The sequence below is a fragment of the Acartia tonsa genome, chromosome 14 (assembly GCF_053477335.1).
Source record: "Acartia tonsa isolate MP-2025a chromosome 14, ASM5347733v1, whole genome shotgun sequence".
Lineage (NCBI taxonomy): Eukaryota > Metazoa > Arthropoda > Copepoda > Calanoida > Acartiidae > Acartia > Acartia tonsa.
In genome coordinates this window covers 18,310,907-18,329,562 of record NC_137273.1, presented here as the reverse complement: position 1 = coordinate 18,329,562, position 18,656 = coordinate 18,310,907, and the positions used below count along the sequence as shown (strand labels likewise).

Here is an 18,656-nt window from a genome sequence, read left to right as displayed (position 1 = left end):
TACTGAACATAACAGATTTTTAAAATCAAATAAGAAACAGGTTCTGTAATTCGTTGCCTTAAAAATTTGGGGTCTCTATTGATCTATAATTGGTCTGTACAAAAGTACAAAAATTTCCTACATTAATATTTTATCTTCATAAGAGATCATCTATTTATTTATTTGTCACTAGCGGCTACGCCCCAAGAGGCCTCTAGTGGCACTTAATTTTTTTTTAACTCTATGATACCTTGCAATGTTGCTTTCAAGTCTCTACGATACCTTGCAATGTTGCGTTCAAGTCTCTTAAGTTAAAAATTTTTAGATTTTTTTGTGATTTCTCTTGGGAGGGTGGTGGTACCCTCCCCCAAAATAGTTATAAGCCTTCCCAGGACCTATAAGAAGCTACCATGTAGAGGAGAATTATATCTGTTTAGCGGTTAGCGAGATTGTTTGGTACAAACACACAAACAGACAGACAGTTACTTTAGTATAAGGATTATTGGGTATTTTATTAATTTACCGTAGATTGTTCTATTGCTTCATACTGTGAAAGAAATAATCTTTTTTCTTAAAAAGCTATGCTGTCTTAAGATAGAAAATGACAAAAAAATATTTGGTTGTTCATTATTATTTATTTATATATTTTATTACTTTTTTAATATACTTATTGCAAACATCATCAAATATTGAATTTAAACAAATCATTGATGTATTGTCTTATATTTATTTTTTATAGAAAAAAATTAAGTTTTATTCTAGTTTTATTTCTTTGTAAAAGTATATGTTTCAATATCAATAATATTTTAGGAAGCCTCGGTTGGTCCTTGGCAATTTTTAGGCCAATTGGCAGGGTAAAGATTAACCCCCGTAAGAAATTTGTCCCAGATAAAAATATCTTTAAAAATTTAAAAAGCTGATCGGCTTGAAGCCTCAGCTACCATCAGCCGCCGGCATCTTAAGACGTCTTCAGTAACAGCCATTTAAAGCAGTGGCCATAGCTGAAATTTAGGAGCAGAAAATTAGACTTAAAATAATATTTTGAGATACTTTAAACAAACCAAAATAGCTTAAAAACATTGGTTACTTTTTGAAAATCTTTTTTATATTTTTATTCCTACTTTTCAACATTTAACTGAAGTCTTCGAAAAGTTTGTTTATCACCATATAGGGGATAAAATAAAAGGGGAGGTAGGTTGTGCTAAATTCCGTAAAAATGTGAGTTTTAAGGCTTAAAAACAGTAGTAGAACGATAATATTCACTAAATATGTGTATTCCTTATGGAAAAGAACTAGACAAAAAAAAATTGTTTTAAAGCTGACATAAATTTTATCGTTTTACTACTGTTTTTAAGCCTTAAAACTCTGTGCTTTGCGGATTTTTAATACAACCTACACCTCCCTTTATAATCCATTGTCTTATCCCTTAAGATCCCTAACTTTTGATAAAAATAATGCATAATCTTATAAAATATTGCAACAAATAAAACTTTTTTACAAGAATTTAGTGTGAAATCATCAGTCTTTACATTTCAACAACTTTTACTTTTATTTACGGCGGTTTCCCTCCAAAGTTCCTAGTCGAGCTCAGAAACCCCCCTTGTTGGAATAAATTGATGATAAAGAGAGGAGGGTAGTTTTTCGTTTGATTGTTTATTACTTTAGTTCAGATTTGGATAGGTTATATTGGTTAATGGGTACTGCATGTATAAGCCCCGCAGAGTTAAGGCAGGTTTTAAGTTATAAATATTTTAATAAATAATCTCTTCCTTTTTTGCCCAAATCTGCTACTCTATAGACCAACAAATGATAATTTCATATTCCAGGAAAACCTGTCTGTCTATCCTATCAAATAAAGTATTAAGTTTTTTTGCCTGAAGCTAAAGTTCTAGAAAATGGCAGGTCCGAATTTGTTGTGCTTTTGAGGTAAGCTTTAAATATCTTGGGGTGGTTTCAAGCTATTTTCTTTATCTCCCCAGCCATACCCTAGGGCCTAGGACCAGGAGCGAAGTATCTAGTAAATTTTTACGATAAACAAGTATTAAACATTAGTATACGGTTGTCCTCCTGTTTTAATATTTTGTAATAGCGGTTTCGCCCCCACAGGACACTATTTGCAATTTAAGTTTCAAAAAGAAAAGGTAAACAATAAAAAATTGCATGGGCGATTTCTCTTAAAGTGTGGTGGTACCCTCCCCAAAAATAGTTACAAACCTTCCCAGGAAAACCAGAGCAATAAGCAGTAAGCTAGATCCTTCGGTACAAACAAACAGACAGGCAAATTCACAAACATCCTGTTGCTTATATCAGACAATATTTGTTATTTAGAATATTTTTTCCTGCCCAAACATAATATTGACATTTAACTGCATAAGATTGGTGGCATAACATTGACCAAGGGATAAGACAATGAACGATAAATTAATATAATTTTCTTATGATAATAAACAATATTACCCCTGGTGATTCATTTTTTGATTGAAAAGTTTGGACACTGCTAATTTAAACCAACCAACCAAGATTTATAAAAAAACTACTGAAATTAAGAGCCTTTATGGAGAATTACAGAAAACCTATATAAATTTATTACATGTTTATTTACATACTAGCGGCTACGCCCCTCGAGGCCTCTAGGGGCACTTGAGGAGGTAGGAGTTGAATATGATAACCCAATTTCTTATTTTAGTGAAAAAATAAAAATAAAAATTTGTGGGGGGGTATTTTTTTCTAGGGGCGATTTCTCTTGGGGGGGATGGTGGTACCCTCCCATTAAATAGTTGTAAACCTTCCCGGGACCTATGAGAAGCCACCCTGTTAAGGAGAAAACGATCGGTTCAGCGGTTAGCTAGATCCTTCGGTACAGACAAAAAAACAGAATTTCTTCATTCTAAACATTGCAACTTTTTTCAAATCATACTTAGAAAAAAAAAACATTTTACTCTCCATTATTAAAAGCGAAGCTTTTCATGAGAATGGTCGGTCCGTCCGTCAGTACGTCCGTAACGGTTAGCTCTTTCGTGAATTTAGACATGTTAGAATTGTCCTTTCAGAGCTTCGCTTTTATGGATGTTGTCATTCTTGTTTATAATTAATTCTATTAAGTGCTTGATAGGTAAATTGAAGGAAAGCACCCAAATGTCAAAACAAATTTTATCAATAACTAATGAAAAAAAATATGAGAAATTCCCCCTTTTATAAACTAGGTTAGGTAATGAAATATAAAATTTGCTTCCAGATAATATTCAATTCAAGTTTGGAGTTAAAACAACAATTCTCCAGCTTTTTGGTGGCTGACACTGCCTGCAATGAATATTGGAAAATATTAGTCAAAACATGGGTGCCATAGTGAATAAATATTTATTATTTTGGTAAACAAAGCTTGTACCAGGATTATTTTAGGTTATATGTCACCCCTTGTGAACAAAGTTTGTAATATGATTATTTTAGAGCATATGGCACCCCTGGTGAACAAAGCTTGAACCATAATTATCTTATGTAATATGGCACCCCTGGTAAACAAAGCTTGTATCAGGATTATTTTAGGTAATATGTCACCCCTTGTGAACAAAGTTTGTAACATGATTATTTTAGAGCATATGGCACCCATGGTGAACAAAGCTTGTACCATAATTATCTTATGTAATATGGCACCCCTGGTAAACAAAGCTTGTACCAGGATTATTTTAGGTAATATGGCACCCTTTGTGAACAAAGTTTGTACCGGGATTATTTTAGGTAATATGGCAATGGCACACCTGGTGAACAAAGATTGTAACATGATTATTTTAGAGCATATGGCACCCCTGGTGAACAAAGCTTTTAACATGATTATTTTAGAGCATATGGCAACCCTGGTGAACAAAGCTTTTAACATGATTATTTTAGAGCATATGGCACCCCTGGTGAACAAAGTTTGTACCAGAATTATCTTATGTAATATGGCACCCCTGGTAAACAAAGCTTGTACCAGGATTATTTTAGGTAATATGGCACCCTTTGTGAACAAAGTTTGTACCGAAATTATTATAGATAATATGGCAATGGTACCCCTGGTGAACAAAGATTGTAATATGATTATTTTAGAGCATATGGTACCCCTGGTGAACAAAGCTTTTAACTTGATTATTTTAGAGCATATGGCACCCCTGGTGAACAAAGTTTGTACCAGGATATCTTGTTTATCCATTTTATTTCTGCAATATTTTGCCAACAAAATAGAGAGCAAAAAATGAGTGAATTTAGTTGATTCATGGTAAATATAAAAGTAACAGGATGTCTATCTGTCCATCTATAGCAAGGATCATCATTAGTGAATCTGTCCAGGGAAGGTTTAAAGCTATTTCCAGGTTAGGTTAACTTTAACCTCCCAAGAGAATTTAGTTGAATTAATTTTAAGATCATTTAATTTTATTAGAGAGAAAATTAGTGGTATAAAATATATCTGCATTCTTAATTTTAATTCCTTTAAAGGAATAAATTCGAACTTATGAATTGGGGTGAAATTTTATTTTTGTTTAGTGTTCTATCCATATATCATTGAGGAGGACTCAAATTGTTAATCCCTCGACTGTAGAGTTACACATAGTGTCTCAGCTAGTTGTCGGGAAGGTGACATGTTCGAATCTTGGCCCATTACGGCCTTAAAACTTGAGACATTAAAATAATTCCTACTGCTAGATTATTGAAAATGCAAACAAGTGCAACTTGTTATCTTTCACAACTAGAACTTCCAGGCAAAGGTCGTGCATTTAAAGGTTTGAAATGTTGGTGCGTTATCAACAGTCCCCAGAGTCATTAATTATCAATAATATTGTTTTAATTTATGTATGCTTGACTTTAACAACGCGTTTGAATGTGTAATTATGTTGTGTTTTTTTGCGAAAATTATCTATAATTAGGTACGGTCCGGCCGTAATTCTGATTATACTTAATTGAAAGCTCTTTAAGTTAATATGAATAATTTAGAATTGCCGTATCAATCCTAAACTTTAATAATGATTTAGAAAGTCTAACAATTAAAATAAGAGTAATTTTAACTTTTTGACAAAAATTAATCCTTAACAAAAAATCCTACTCAAATAGTATCCTGTATTATTTCGCAACAAATACATACATACTTAGTATGCATACAAATTAATATTCTGCTTATTAAGTACTAACACTATAGAATCTTTGAAATAAATCAAGGATGGCAACATCCATAAGTAGTGTTACAAAAATTATATGGATGAATAAGCGGAAAGTATGTAAGTGCAGATGTTCAGTTTTTTTAAAAGTTAAAATGACAGTAAGGCCGACAGATCAGACCAAGTAATTTATAGGCTGAATGCTCATTGGTATTAAAGGAATCTTCACTGTCTATTTTACGGAAAGGTTATTACTATTACCTCGTTAGGGCGGGAATCCTTCGATTTTTGAGTAATCATCTGCAGAATCCAGAGCATCATCCATGGGATGCGATACTCTAACACCCAAGGATTTTAGATTTAGTAACATCCAACAGACAACCAACCCTTTGATAGCACGACCTTTGTCCGAGTAGTCCTAACTGTGCATTATAATGAGTTGCGCCTGTTTATTACTATTTATGTCGCGCACCTGACATAGCAGCAGTAATAACCAATTCTAACGTCTTTAGTTAAGACGCGGTGATGGTTCGAGATTCGAACTTATTACCTTCTCCGACAACGAGCGGATGCGCTACGTGTTGAGCCACTAGCGCGCGTTTTACGGACAAAGTGAATTATAGAGAGTCCTTGGCTACTAAATATAAAACAGACTTACCACATTGGAAGTATTGGTTCAATTTAACAACTAATTTATCATTTTTTACCATCTGAAAAGTTTAAAAGAATTCAAACATTTTATTATAAGAAATATTCACAAAAGAATAATAGTGTAAAAAAATTCAGTGAAGCTTTTCTAAAATTAGGGTTGATCTGTCTGTCCGTTTGTCCGTAACAGTTAGCTCTTTTCGTTAATTTAAACCTAGAATCATCCTATCGATTTCAAACTTTGCAGGATGATTCCTATAACAGTTACAAAGGACTTAGAAAGTGCAGCAAATCTATAATCGTTTCCAGAAAGTCCGTAAACAGTATCATGCATTTAAGCATTTTTGCAACAAATTTACTTACAATTCAGTTTAAACCTATACATTAATGTCCTGCTTATTCAGTTCTGACACTCTACAAGTTTAATGTTCATTTGTCTTTCAATTTCAGAGCTTCGCATTTATGGATGTTGTCATCCTTGTTATTTACAAGAGAATAAAAGTGTACAATTTCTTTTTTAGTTTATAGATAAGAAGGAAACTAGAGCTGGATCTTTAAATGTGTTGCCGTAGCCAGAGGCACAGCCACTAACCTAATAGCGATCTTTAAATAAAATTTTTAAATGATTTAAATTTTGAATATCTAAAAAAATATATTTATTTTAATTTATAATTTTAATTTTATAATTATGAATTAATTTAATTTTTAATTGAATATTTTAAATCAAAATCTTTTAAAATCCATTTTTTATTGCAGCACTGGCAATGGCGACGGCTACAGCTACGGCTACAGGTACGACTACAGCCACGACTACGGCTACGGCTACAGCTACGGCAACGGCTACACATTTAAAGATCCAGCTCTGGTAAATAGTTCAAAGTTTTGTAAAAATAAAAATCACGAAAAGAAACGTGATCACTGTCTAATAACTTTATCATTCTTCGTTTATTTATAAAACCACCAAAATAAATGTTTTTGGAAGGATAATATGTAAGTAATGCCTTACAAAGTGTCTTTGAACATCATTTTAGTGTCCCATAATTTGAAGGTTGGTGTTGATTAATTAAGAATAATTTATTTTGATGAAAAATTGTCCGATAAATCAACAATAAACATGTTTAATAAGCGAGAAAAAAATTTCAACGTATCAATTATATTTTCAGATGCTACATCCCTGCCGTATTGACCTTGAATTTTGCCGGAAGAAAGGGAGGGACTATATTTTACACTGGTACCCAAAGTTTTATTAGCAAATATTTTTTGTTTGATCAAAAGCTTTAGGTACTCTAATTGTATTTTGATTAGTTGGTTTGATTAACTAGAAGTGTCCAAACTTTTCCATCAATAATTTTAATAAACAGAATAGGTAATTTTGTTCATCATCATCGGGGGTGTGTATCAATTTACCGCCCATTGTCTTATCCCTTAAGATCCCTGTATTTTAGTCTGACGTTGGATCTTGTTATTTCCACGTCTACATTGTTTCACCAAATATAACAAGGATCACAACATCCAAACAAGCAAAGATCATTCTAAAAGCAACAGGATGTATGTCTGTCTGCCTGTAACGAGTGTTCTCGCTAACCACTGAACCGATATGGCTCTCCATTTTTATAATGTTTCACCAAATATAACAAGGATCACAAAATCCAAACAATTAAAGAATGTTTGTCTGTCTATGTTTACCGAATATCTCACTTACCACTGAACTAATTTGGTTCTCCGTTAAAATATAGCTTCTCATAGGTCCTGGGAAAGTAGGTAACAGGATGTTTGTCTGTCTGTCTGCCTGTACCGAGTGATCTCGCTAACCACTAAACCGATATGGTTCTTCACGTCTACATTGTTTCATCAAATATAACAAGGATCACTACATCCAAACAAGTAATGGCTGTTTATATGTATGATTTTAGGTCATCTCTTAGGTCCTGGGAAGGTTTTTAACTATTTGGAAGGGGATGCTAGAACTCTCCCAAAATAAATCGCCTTACAAAAACTAACCTATCCCCCCCCCCTAAATCTTTTTTATCTTTATAACTAAAATTGAAAATTTGAGAGGTCAAGTGTCCCTAGAGGACTCTTGGGGCGTAACCTCTAGTATTAGGCAATTCTAATAAGTGGCATTGATACTCATACTAATAAAATTTTTTTGGATCTACTGCAGTTCACGGTAAAATATTGCTGGTAATAATATTTCCAAAAATCTATTAATTTTAAAGGTTGCTAGCTGCAAAACGGCTGAACTTACAGATCATGCCCGCACACTGGTTTAAGCAGCATAAGAAGGCCTACAAATAATCTGGAATAGCCATAAGTCAATAATGCATAATTATCTCGCAGTGCAGAGAAATGCGCGAAAAATACCTATTTTACGCGCATTTTCTTCAGTGAAGCTTTCCCTGTGCATAATTGGATCTTAGCTATTTCAGATTATTTGTAGGCCTTCTTATGCCGCTTAAAATGGTGTGCGGGTATGATCTGTACGTTCAGCCGTTTGGCAGCTAGCAGCCTTTAAAATTCATAGATTTTTGGAAATATTGCTTACCAGCAATATTTTACCGTGAACTGCAGTAGATCCTTTTTTTAATTTTAAAAATGTTAAAATTGTTATAACAATCAAAATATCAAATATGGTTAGATATAGGCAGGTCGTTCTGTTTATATAAACATTTAGAGCTACCCGTTCTCTACGTATAGAAAGGCTGACACATATCAAATATTGAAAAGCTTCGCATTTAAAATTCTAAACAATTCCAAGAAGGAAAAATTGTCAATATTTGTGTTAGCTTTGGAAGACAGTAATAGATATAAAATATACGTGGATATTATGACAGGGGAAAAATTGTCGTCAATTTAGGTTGCTCACATGGACATCACTTAGTGGTCAGTTCAATCATCCAGTAGGAGGGAAGGAATGGGGTAAAGGAGGTGGATAAGGGGGATCGTTATCTTAGGCAGCTTCAAGATTTACTTTATTAGAGTCCATGAAAATCTGGTTTAGGATCCAAGCAAATATGTAACTATTGTTTCAGAAGATAGTAAACTTATAATAACTTTCGTGCTAAATAACAAATTGGTAGAATTTTTCCAAAATGTCTTTGAAACCCATTAATATCCGCTGGATAAGAACCGATTATTTGTACTAAAAAATCATGTGCAGCATCGTATTAAAGACAAATTTCCACGAATATTAAAATAAAAATCATAAAATTAATACCAGTTCTGTTAGCCCGGGCCTTTGGCCCCTCGTGCTAAACAAAACTGGTTTTAATCATATAATTTTTCATTGTAATATCCGCGAAAAGCTGTCTTTATTACGATGCAATAATTAACTATTTATATTTTATTTATAGGAGGGTAATTTTTCCGTATCCATATCCCTTTAAGAAGTTGATCTACCTACTTCTTTAAAATTATAAGATTCTCGAAAATTATACAAAAGCCATTAACAAAATCTTACTGAACATACATAACAAAATTATATCTAATGAGATAAGACAATGGACTATAAATTGATGTACATCCACAATGAAAATATACAAAATTACCCCTTCTGTAGATTACATTTAGTGGTTGAACGTATGGACACTCAACTTAATGAATCGACTTATAAAAATTCATTAAAAGTCTCTGAAGTTGTTGAGCAAACGAATAAGAAAACGTTATTATTAAACTTTGGGGACTTATCACAAGTGTAATTAATAGCCCAATGTCCCCTAACTCCCTGTAAATGTGGAGTACATGTTGTGCCTTAAAAGGCCACAAGACTTTAAAGGCCAGTTTAATTTAATAAAACTTCACTTATGAACACTCACAGCTGACTGTATTTTATTAAAGACATTTGTTGATTTTTAGAGTCTTTACTATTACATGAATAACATAACAAAAGAAGGTTATATGTAATAGAATTAATGATAATATTTACTTTACTGTATTTTTTATGGAACCCAGTCAAATAAATATATGCATTAGTAGTTTATATCCCCCATCTTTTGTCTTTCTCTACTTGAACCATTTATTTACAACTTTATACAGTTTACATAACATGTTACATAAATTGTAGTAAATAAATAAACAAGGAATTGTAAAAATTGTTGTATGATAAGTTATTGCATCCTCTTTAATATTGGTTGTGCCCAAATAGGGAGGTATAGCTGCATCCAACCTAACCCACATCATTTAATTTTCATTTGGGGTGAACAAATTCAAGTGCTCAATAATTCTCTTAGAGTGGGTGGAACTTTAACCTATCCCCCCCCCCCCCCAATAAAAAAGAGTCATTGTTTTTTGTTTTGTTTGTGAAGTAAAAATTTAAACAAAGGAAATTGCATTATTTCTTACAAATATTACCAAATACTTGAAGAGTACTAAAGTCGTCATCAATTAAAAACAGACTACACAGAATGCCTGCATGAGATATTGCGCAAGAATGCACCGCTGTATTTTTTGTTTGTTTACTTTCATTCAATTATACTGGAAAGGACTGTACACATAAACAATGTTTAAGCAATAAATTTTAGCTTATATAGTTTTTTTTTAAATTAATACTGAAGGTAATGCTTATTCTTACCCACTTACCCCCTGATGAAAATTAATCATAAATATTTTCTTTTTTCTATTGGCTCTAGAAGTTTTTATTATAAAAAGAAATAAATATGGCTCATTATTAAAGGATTAAAAATATAATAAATGTTGCAATAATAAGCATGATTCAGGGGGATGTCTACTTCTCCATAAATGTGATATTAGGAAGAACTGCCTTTCCCTTGTTTCATCCCCTCAATGTTTTACACCTCTAGTAAAATGGATTTATTATTAGTTGTATCATAAACAAAATTTTTATGTTCTATAATTAAGTGAACTCTGTGGCAGGCTAAAATAAGGATCTCCTCTATCCCCCTCCTTTATCCCAAGTTAGAATTTGAAGGGAAAAAATGAAGAAAAAAATAGAAAACATTACATCTAGAAATCTAAATAGGATAGATAGAAATGTGTTAATTGATAGTTTCCAAATATTTTATGGAAATCTTTGAGTAAACTATACTTTAATGTTTAAATTTTTAGTGGGACAGTTCTTTTAACAATGGAAATCTATTTTAATTTCGCATCCAGACAATTTATACTTTTCTTCAACAAATGGCATGTTATTCTCAAACATGAGGAATGCCAACTTTTTTTATGACTTCACTTAACTTGTTACTTAATTCTTTAATGCAAGAAAATTCAGCAAAAAAAGTATCAAGATGATTGACAAAGTGCACAATATTTAATTTTTACAAGAAAATGCAAAGATATGTATTGTTAGATGTAGTCATAGATGTCTTACACCATTTCCATAAATTGAAACAACTTTGAAATGGATTTATATTCGCTAAATCCATACTAAATAATCATGTATCATATCATATCATAGAAAATTTTTCACAAATACTAGTTTTGTAAGTGTAAGCTGTCTTAATATGATGCAATTTAATTATGTCATAATTTTCATAGATATTGTTACAAATATATTATGTTAAAAGCAAGAATAGAAATTCATTTCTTTAAATCTCTGATTTGACTATTTCATACAGCTATTTTAAGTAAGTTTTTAGTTTAAGTTTTACTTTAATTTCAAATTTAAATTTACACCAACCTTGCTAAAATCTATTTATCAGAAAATTTATCATAAAAGTCTTCCTATTGCCCACTACAAAAAAATAAGAATATAATAACAATGATGACTTTGTTTATTATTGATGCAGATTCTCTAAAATGTAGAACTCATACACTTCAGTGGTTAGCATTACCTAAAAATTAAACCTTACTGCTTTAAATTATAGAATTAGAAGAAAAAAATAGAAAATTTAGTTAAATATGTTATATCTAAATAGAATAAAGGTAGTAAGACAGAGAGGTAATGTCTGATTGAGCCAATAGGAGAATCCCAGTGGAACCTACATTAAATCTCATTGGTTGAAATTATATACACATTTCATTACAAACACATGTTTTTTTTTTCATTTTATACATAGATAAAAGTCAGCTGTAAACAATATAACTTCTTAGTACAAAGCTTTACTGAATCAAACTTACTTGCTCAAAAATTTTGTCAAAAATAAGAAAGCTTCAAACAGAGGTGGATTCTTTAAAAAAATTTGGCTTGCTACTCGCTGGTGAGGCAAAATTATTTTTGTGAAAAATACTCAAAGATCGATTAAAAAATCTACAAAAATTAAATAAAATCATAAAATGGTTATTAACATACGATTTTGTTTAATTTTTGTAGATTTTTAATAAGCTTTTGGATGATTTTTTTACAAAAATAACTTTGCCTCACCATCGAGTAGCAAGTCTATTCTTTTTAAAGAATCCACTTCAGCTTCAGTCAAAAGTAAACAATACTATCGACTGCTATAAATGTTCCTTTTAAGATTTGATGAAAAATCAAGTCAAAAGCATAATCTAGATATAGTATGTCTATTCTTAATAGTAATAAACAGGCCATCACACATTATAACATATTTCAATATATTGGCATTTTCAACTTTTGAAACAGCCAAGGTTATGAAAGTACCAAACTAGGTATAAACTTATGTAAATATGTGTAATAATATTATTTTTGAAATACATACCTATCTATCTACTTCTTAATCTAGTTATAGAAAACGAAAAAGAGAGGGGTAGGCTTCTGGTAAATCCGTAAAGGTTATGTGTTATAAGTAAAAAACAGTAGTAGAACAATAAAAATTTATGTTAACTTTTTTTTTTAATTTTGTCCATAGTTCTTTTCAATAAGAAATACACATATTTAGTGAATATTATCGTTTTACTACTATTTTTAAGCCTTAAAACACACACCTTTACAGATTCTACCAGAAACATACCCCTCTCTTAGTTTAACAAAATCAATTTAGCCAAAAATGGATTGATCACGGTTGGAAGCTAAAATATAACTGACCTGAAAATACGCAACACAAATAATACTTTCTTAAAATTTGTTCATTTCATAACCCAAAATAAGAATAAACTCCTAAACTTGATGTGTTTTTCAATATTTAAAAAAACACTTTATGCATAAAAAAGTGAAAAATAAAAACTAGAAATATCCAATATTAGGGTAAAAAGAATAAGTAAATTAGCTAAAAGCTTATTTAAAAAGCAAAGATACCAACCTATTTTAATTTTTGTTTTACCGCCTGTGTGACCTTAATTCTAGGGGGGAAATGAGATTTACTCAGCTGCTATTTAAGATACAAATTTGTAAGCAAAGATTCCTCAAATTAATGTACATCTATATACTATTTAACTTAACCAACCGCTGAACCGATATGGTTCTCATATACAGTAAAGCTTCTCATTGAGCAAAAAAAAGGTTTAATCTATTTACAAAAAAAAAATAGTCCTACAAAGTAAAGTACTACTTTAAAAAAAAAAAATCAATGTAGACGGTCAAATCAAACATCCCCAAGTTAAGTGCCCCTAGAGGCCTTTAGTCATATAATACAATATTCCTTTAAACCATGAGTAAATCGCCAATATGCAATAAATTTAAGTTGCACTACAACTATTGAAAAAAAGAAAACCATCATGAATACAACAAAGAAACAATGATTATTACTTAAGTCTGTAGGATTTAAATAAAAAAATTATTCAATTCTGTCTAAATTTTGAGTGTCATTTGACTTATAATATATATGAAATGATGTTTAACCAAACGAGGCGGGTGTGTGTGTGAGAGGGGGGGGGGATGGGGCAAATGAAATATTAAACAAAAAATTCTTAAGCAGAGCTTAAACATGTTTGCCTTCTTGAAAAGCCAGTTGAAAAACACAGTTTTGTTGGTTCTTCCAGGTAAGACAATATATCTTAGAATTTGTATATCTATAATACAAAGTAAAATGATGTCTGTCCGTCCGTCTGTCTATCTGTCTGTCTGTCCGTCTGTCCGTCCCTTAAGATCTCGGTAACCACTGAACCGATTGGATTCTACTCTTCAGGGAATATACCTACTGTTCCTGTGGTGGTTTTAGGCTATTTTCTTGGGGGGTGGGACACCCCCAACCTTCCCAAAAAACAAACCCCCCCCATTTTTTTTTTGAAGATTTCCTTGGTCCTTTTACGAATTTCGCCAAAAAAAACTTTTTGATCACCTCTTGGGTCAAAGCCACTAGAGGCTAGGGGCGAAGCCGCTAGTGTTACAATATAGAATAATGTAGTTTTCTAAAACCTAAGCATTAAAGCACACCCATTGAGTGTTGGACACTTTATAGTGAATGTTTGAGGCTAGTATTGTAAACAAAATCTAAGCTTTACATCACAACAAGTGCGTGTAGGACACTGTATAGTGAATGTTTGGGGCAAGTATTGTAAACAAAATGCAAAATAGTTTTCACAATGAAGGAATAAATACATCAAAACAAATAAGATTTCATTTACTAAATATATCAGAATTGGCAGGTATCCAGTTTTATATTGTGTCTAAATCATTTACAGGACCAATAATTCTACAAATTGTGTTAGTACATCTGTTTACGAGATCTTACTAGAAGCACCTGCAAATATACACAAATCAAGCAACTAATAGGAAGTTTTAAATAAGGATCTAATTGATTGTCAGTTAAAACCTCACTAGCCACTGAACAGATTGTGTTCTCCGAGGTACTTGGATGGGTTAGGCTTATATTTTGAAATATATGTTGTATATTTTAAGGATATTTTTCTGCCCCCTAACTATCCTTTCAAATTAGGATATGTTAATAGCGCATCCTCTAGTTACATCATTATATAAAAGTAACAGGATCAGTGTTTTTCTGTGTGTCTGTCTGTCCGGAAGGATCTCGCTAACCGCTTAGCCTATATGTTTCTCCGTTTCAGTGTAGCTTTTCAATGGCCCTATGAAGTATTCCAACAATTTCGGGTGAGGGTACCACCGCCCTCCTGAGAGAAATCGCCCCCTCACGTGCCCCTAGAGGCATGTTGGGACGTAGCCCCAAGTATTATATAAAAAAAATAATAGGTCTTTCCCTGCAAGCTGTATGGCAACTTATTTTACAACTTTATTGAGAATTAATCTTGAAAACCATAAATATTGGGTTTCCATATCAAAATCGCCAGCTCAACTTTTCCTACAAATATTTTTTTGATGCCTCTTCATGTTTTAATGAAAAAAATATTGCGTAAAAATAATTTTCAGATAGCAACAATGAATTAGGTAAAATGAATTTATATTTTATAATATAAAGTAGTAAAATTTTTTCTGAAGCTTAAGACTTCAATAACCACTGTTCCGATAAACTTTCTCTGTTTAGGGAAGTTTCACATAGTTTATAAGTTTTGTATGGTTTTAGGCTATATTACAGCCTCTCTGTACATCATTGAATACAGAGCCTCTAGAAGTTAGGGGTGTAGCAGATTGTAAAATTAAAGTAGTGAGTTATTTTATCTGAAGCTTAGGATCTCAAAATTTCTAAGAAAAATCTCCTAAAGCCCAGGGAGTAAGGGAGGGGACAATGGGCAATTAATTCAATTTAAGAGTTATCAAAGAAAGGCCATGAAATCCAGATTAATCCAATAAATTATGAGGAAATTTTAAAGGGATTGTTAATTGAATAATAGATTTCCATAGCGTCATGAAAGTGAAATCACAACTTGTTTTTGATGAAATATATTGAGGTTTTATTCTGTATGATTTTTATGTTACAAGATTATTGGACCCGGCCAGCTGCTAGCTGACTGCCCTTTTTTATTCTGTTTATTTTTCTTGCCCCCACCTCCCTTCTCCCCGTCTGCTACATTCAAAACTAACACAACAAGTAGTTGTTTCCCTTGCCCCCACCTCCCTTCTCCCCATCTGTTACATTCAAAACTAACACAACGAGTAGTTATTTCCCTTGCCCCCACCTCCCACCTCCCTTCTCCTTGTCTGCTATATTCAAAACAAACACAACGAGTAGCGGCATTTTATGCGCTATTACCAAAACTCAGTCAGAAACTGCTAAATTCCTGCACATTCCCTTTAATCCAGTACCTAAAGTCTGAGACTCCTAAAAATTGAATATTTGATCTAATGTCCCCTCTCTTACTCCCTGCCTAAAGCCCCCCAAGAATCAAATAAATAATCAAAATAAATTAGTTGGTTATTCCCAATTTTCTTAGTGGGCCTAAGGTCCATCATTGAGGCAAGGGGCTAAGTAATCTACAATAACACTAGTCTGCCTGTGTCTTTTAAGATCTGGACAACCACCGCACAGTGGGCCAGAATGGCCCAAAACGGTTCAAAATTCAATAACTCGAAAACTATTGGTTTTACAGAAAAAATTGTAAAATATGAAATGTCTATCTATGCAAAAACTAAAAGTTTGCTTATTTGTGTATACTCAGTTTTGGGGGAATTTTCGCGGATTTTTTTTTCAATTACTACAAAATTTCATTTTACAGTTTCAACATCAAAAGAACAATTTCATATTTTTAAATTTTAAGCAACTTTGCTTTTATGTACAATTAACCTCTGACCACTCCTTCATGTGGTTTTTGTGAATTTTTCGCGGATTTTAAAAAAAATACTACTAAACTTAATTTTACAGTTTTATCAAGAAAAGACAAATTTTATAATTTCAAATTTTAAGCAACTTTGCTTTTATGTACAATTAACCTCTGACCCCTCCTTCATGTGGTTTTTGTGAATTTTTCGCGGATTTTAAAAAAAAATTACTACTAAACTTCATTTTACAGTTTTAACACTAAAAGAACAACTTCATATTTTTAAATTTTAAGCAACTTTGCTCTTATGTACAATTCACCTCTGACCCCTCCTTCATGTGGTTTAGGTGTATTTTTCGCGGATTTTTCAATAAGTCACTATTAAACTTTGTCTGACAGTTTCAACACTAAAAGAACAATTTCATATTTTTAAATTTTAAGCAACTTTGCTTTTATGTACAATTCACCTCTGACCCCTCTTTCATGTGGTTTTGGTGTATTTTTCGCGTATTTTTCAATAAGTCACTTTTAAACTTTGTCTGACAGTTTCAACACCAAAAGAACAATTTCATATTTTTTTAATTTTAAGCAACTTTGCTCTTATGTACAATTCACCTCTGACCCCTCCTTCATGTGGTTTTGGTGTATTTTTCGTGTTTTTTTTAACCTACAGAACTTCATTTCACAATTATTGGTTGAAACGTTTGAACACTCAACTCAATGAAACAACTAATCAACATTAACTAAAGCCCCCTACAGTTGAAAAGCAAAGGAATAAGAAAACATTTTAAAACTTTGGGGACTTGTGTAATAAACACATTGTCCCCTCTCTCTCTGGAAAAAGCAGTATAGTAGTTTTGGAGGGAGGAGACATTGGGCTGTTTATAACTTTAGTCCCCAAAGTCTTATAATAACTTTTTCTTATTCGTTGACTTGACAACTTTGGGGACTTAAATTTTCATTGTTGAGTTTGAAAGTTGAGTGTACAAACGTTTCAACCAATAATTGTAATCTACAGAAGTAATAATTGTTAAAGCCTAAGCTTTTCTATAATTCCGGTCGTTCTATCCGTTTGTCCGTTCAAAACGTATAGCTCTTTTTAATAATTTAGACAAGTCATAATTGTCCTATCGATTTCAAACTTTTCATAATAATTCCAACAGTAGGGTACTATCTAAGAATCTTAGTATTCAATGCGGTTTTACTTTATAAAGATGCATAATTTTTATTCTTGTTCAAGGGCGTGCAAACATTTTTAACTGGGGGGGGGGGGGGGAATACACAGTTTGAAAAAAACTAGACTGAGGAACATTAATTACAAGGATGACAAAATCCATAATAATCAATATAAATATCTCCTCAACTTATATTATTAATTTATTTTATCCAGGGATCATAGGGGATAGGACAATGGATGGTATATTGATAATGATAATAAATTAACAAAGTTCGGGGGAAGGGGGGGGGAATAGGAATGTCAAATACACAAATACCAAAAGTTTTAAACTTATTTATTCGCTGGATTTAAAACTTTGGGTACCTTTATTAAATTTGAGTTCTATAGGTAATTTTAATCTACAGAAATGTTAATCTTGTTTGTCTTATCCATTAAGATCCTGACAAATTTAACCAGGTCGAATAACATTATTGATAAGAAATTTGGGACCAAGCAACAATATTCAATAAATGGTTTTGAGCCAACAAATAATATTACGGGGTTATAAAACTTTGGGTACCAGAGAGCTTCGCTTTATGGATGTTGTCATTCTTGTTATCATAAAATTAGTTATTTCCGCACTGTTTCAGGACATTATACAAGGACGTCCATGCTTTTATATTATGGGGAAGGGGGATAAATTAAGGGATTCCATATGTAAGGGAGGAGGGTTAGTTTTATGAACAAACACATACACACACACACATAAAGAGAGAATTATACGCAGAGAGAGAGAGAGAGAGATATAAAGAAAGAGAGAGAGAGAGAGAGAGAAAGAGAGGGAGAAAGAAAGAGAGGGAGAAAGAAAGAGAGAGAGAGAAAGAGAGAGAGAAAGAAAGAGAGATAGATTGAGAGAGAGAGAAAGAGATGGAGAAAAAATAGAGAGAGAGAAAGTGAGAGAGAAAGAAAGAGAGATAGATAGATAGAGAGAGAGAGAGAGAGAGAGAGAGAGAGAGAGAGAGAGAGAGAGAGAGAGAGAGAGAGAGAGAAGAGAGAGAGAGAAAGAGAGAGAGAGGGGGAGATAGAGATAGAGAAAGAGAGGGAGAGAGAGAAAGAGAGAGAAAGAGAGCAAGAGAGAGAAAAAGAAAGAGAGAGAGAAAGAGAAAGAGGGAGAGAGAGAGAGCAAGAGAGAGAAAAAAAAGAAAGAAAGAGAGAAGAGAGAGAGAGTATACGAAATTGTCACATTTATACATATAATATTAGGTTTATTTGAAAAAAAATCCGCA

The 18,656-nt window shown here is 32.3% G+C and overlaps 1 protein-coding gene across 4 annotated transcripts in view; it reads right to left on the bottom strand.

Moving 5' to 3' along the window:
• Positions 1–5,817, bottom strand: part of LOC145305807 (uncharacterized) — a 59,098-nt gene extending 53,281 nt beyond the window's left edge. For all 4 annotated transcript variants that reach the window (XM_080147628.1, XM_080147630.1, XM_080147629.1 and 1 more), the window contains exon 1: positions 5,764–5,817. The gene's annotated coding sequence lies outside the window, so the exon portion shown is untranslated. The remainder of the gene's footprint in view (positions 1–5,763) is intronic.
• Between the last annotated feature and the right edge of the window lie 12,839 nt (positions 5,818–18,656).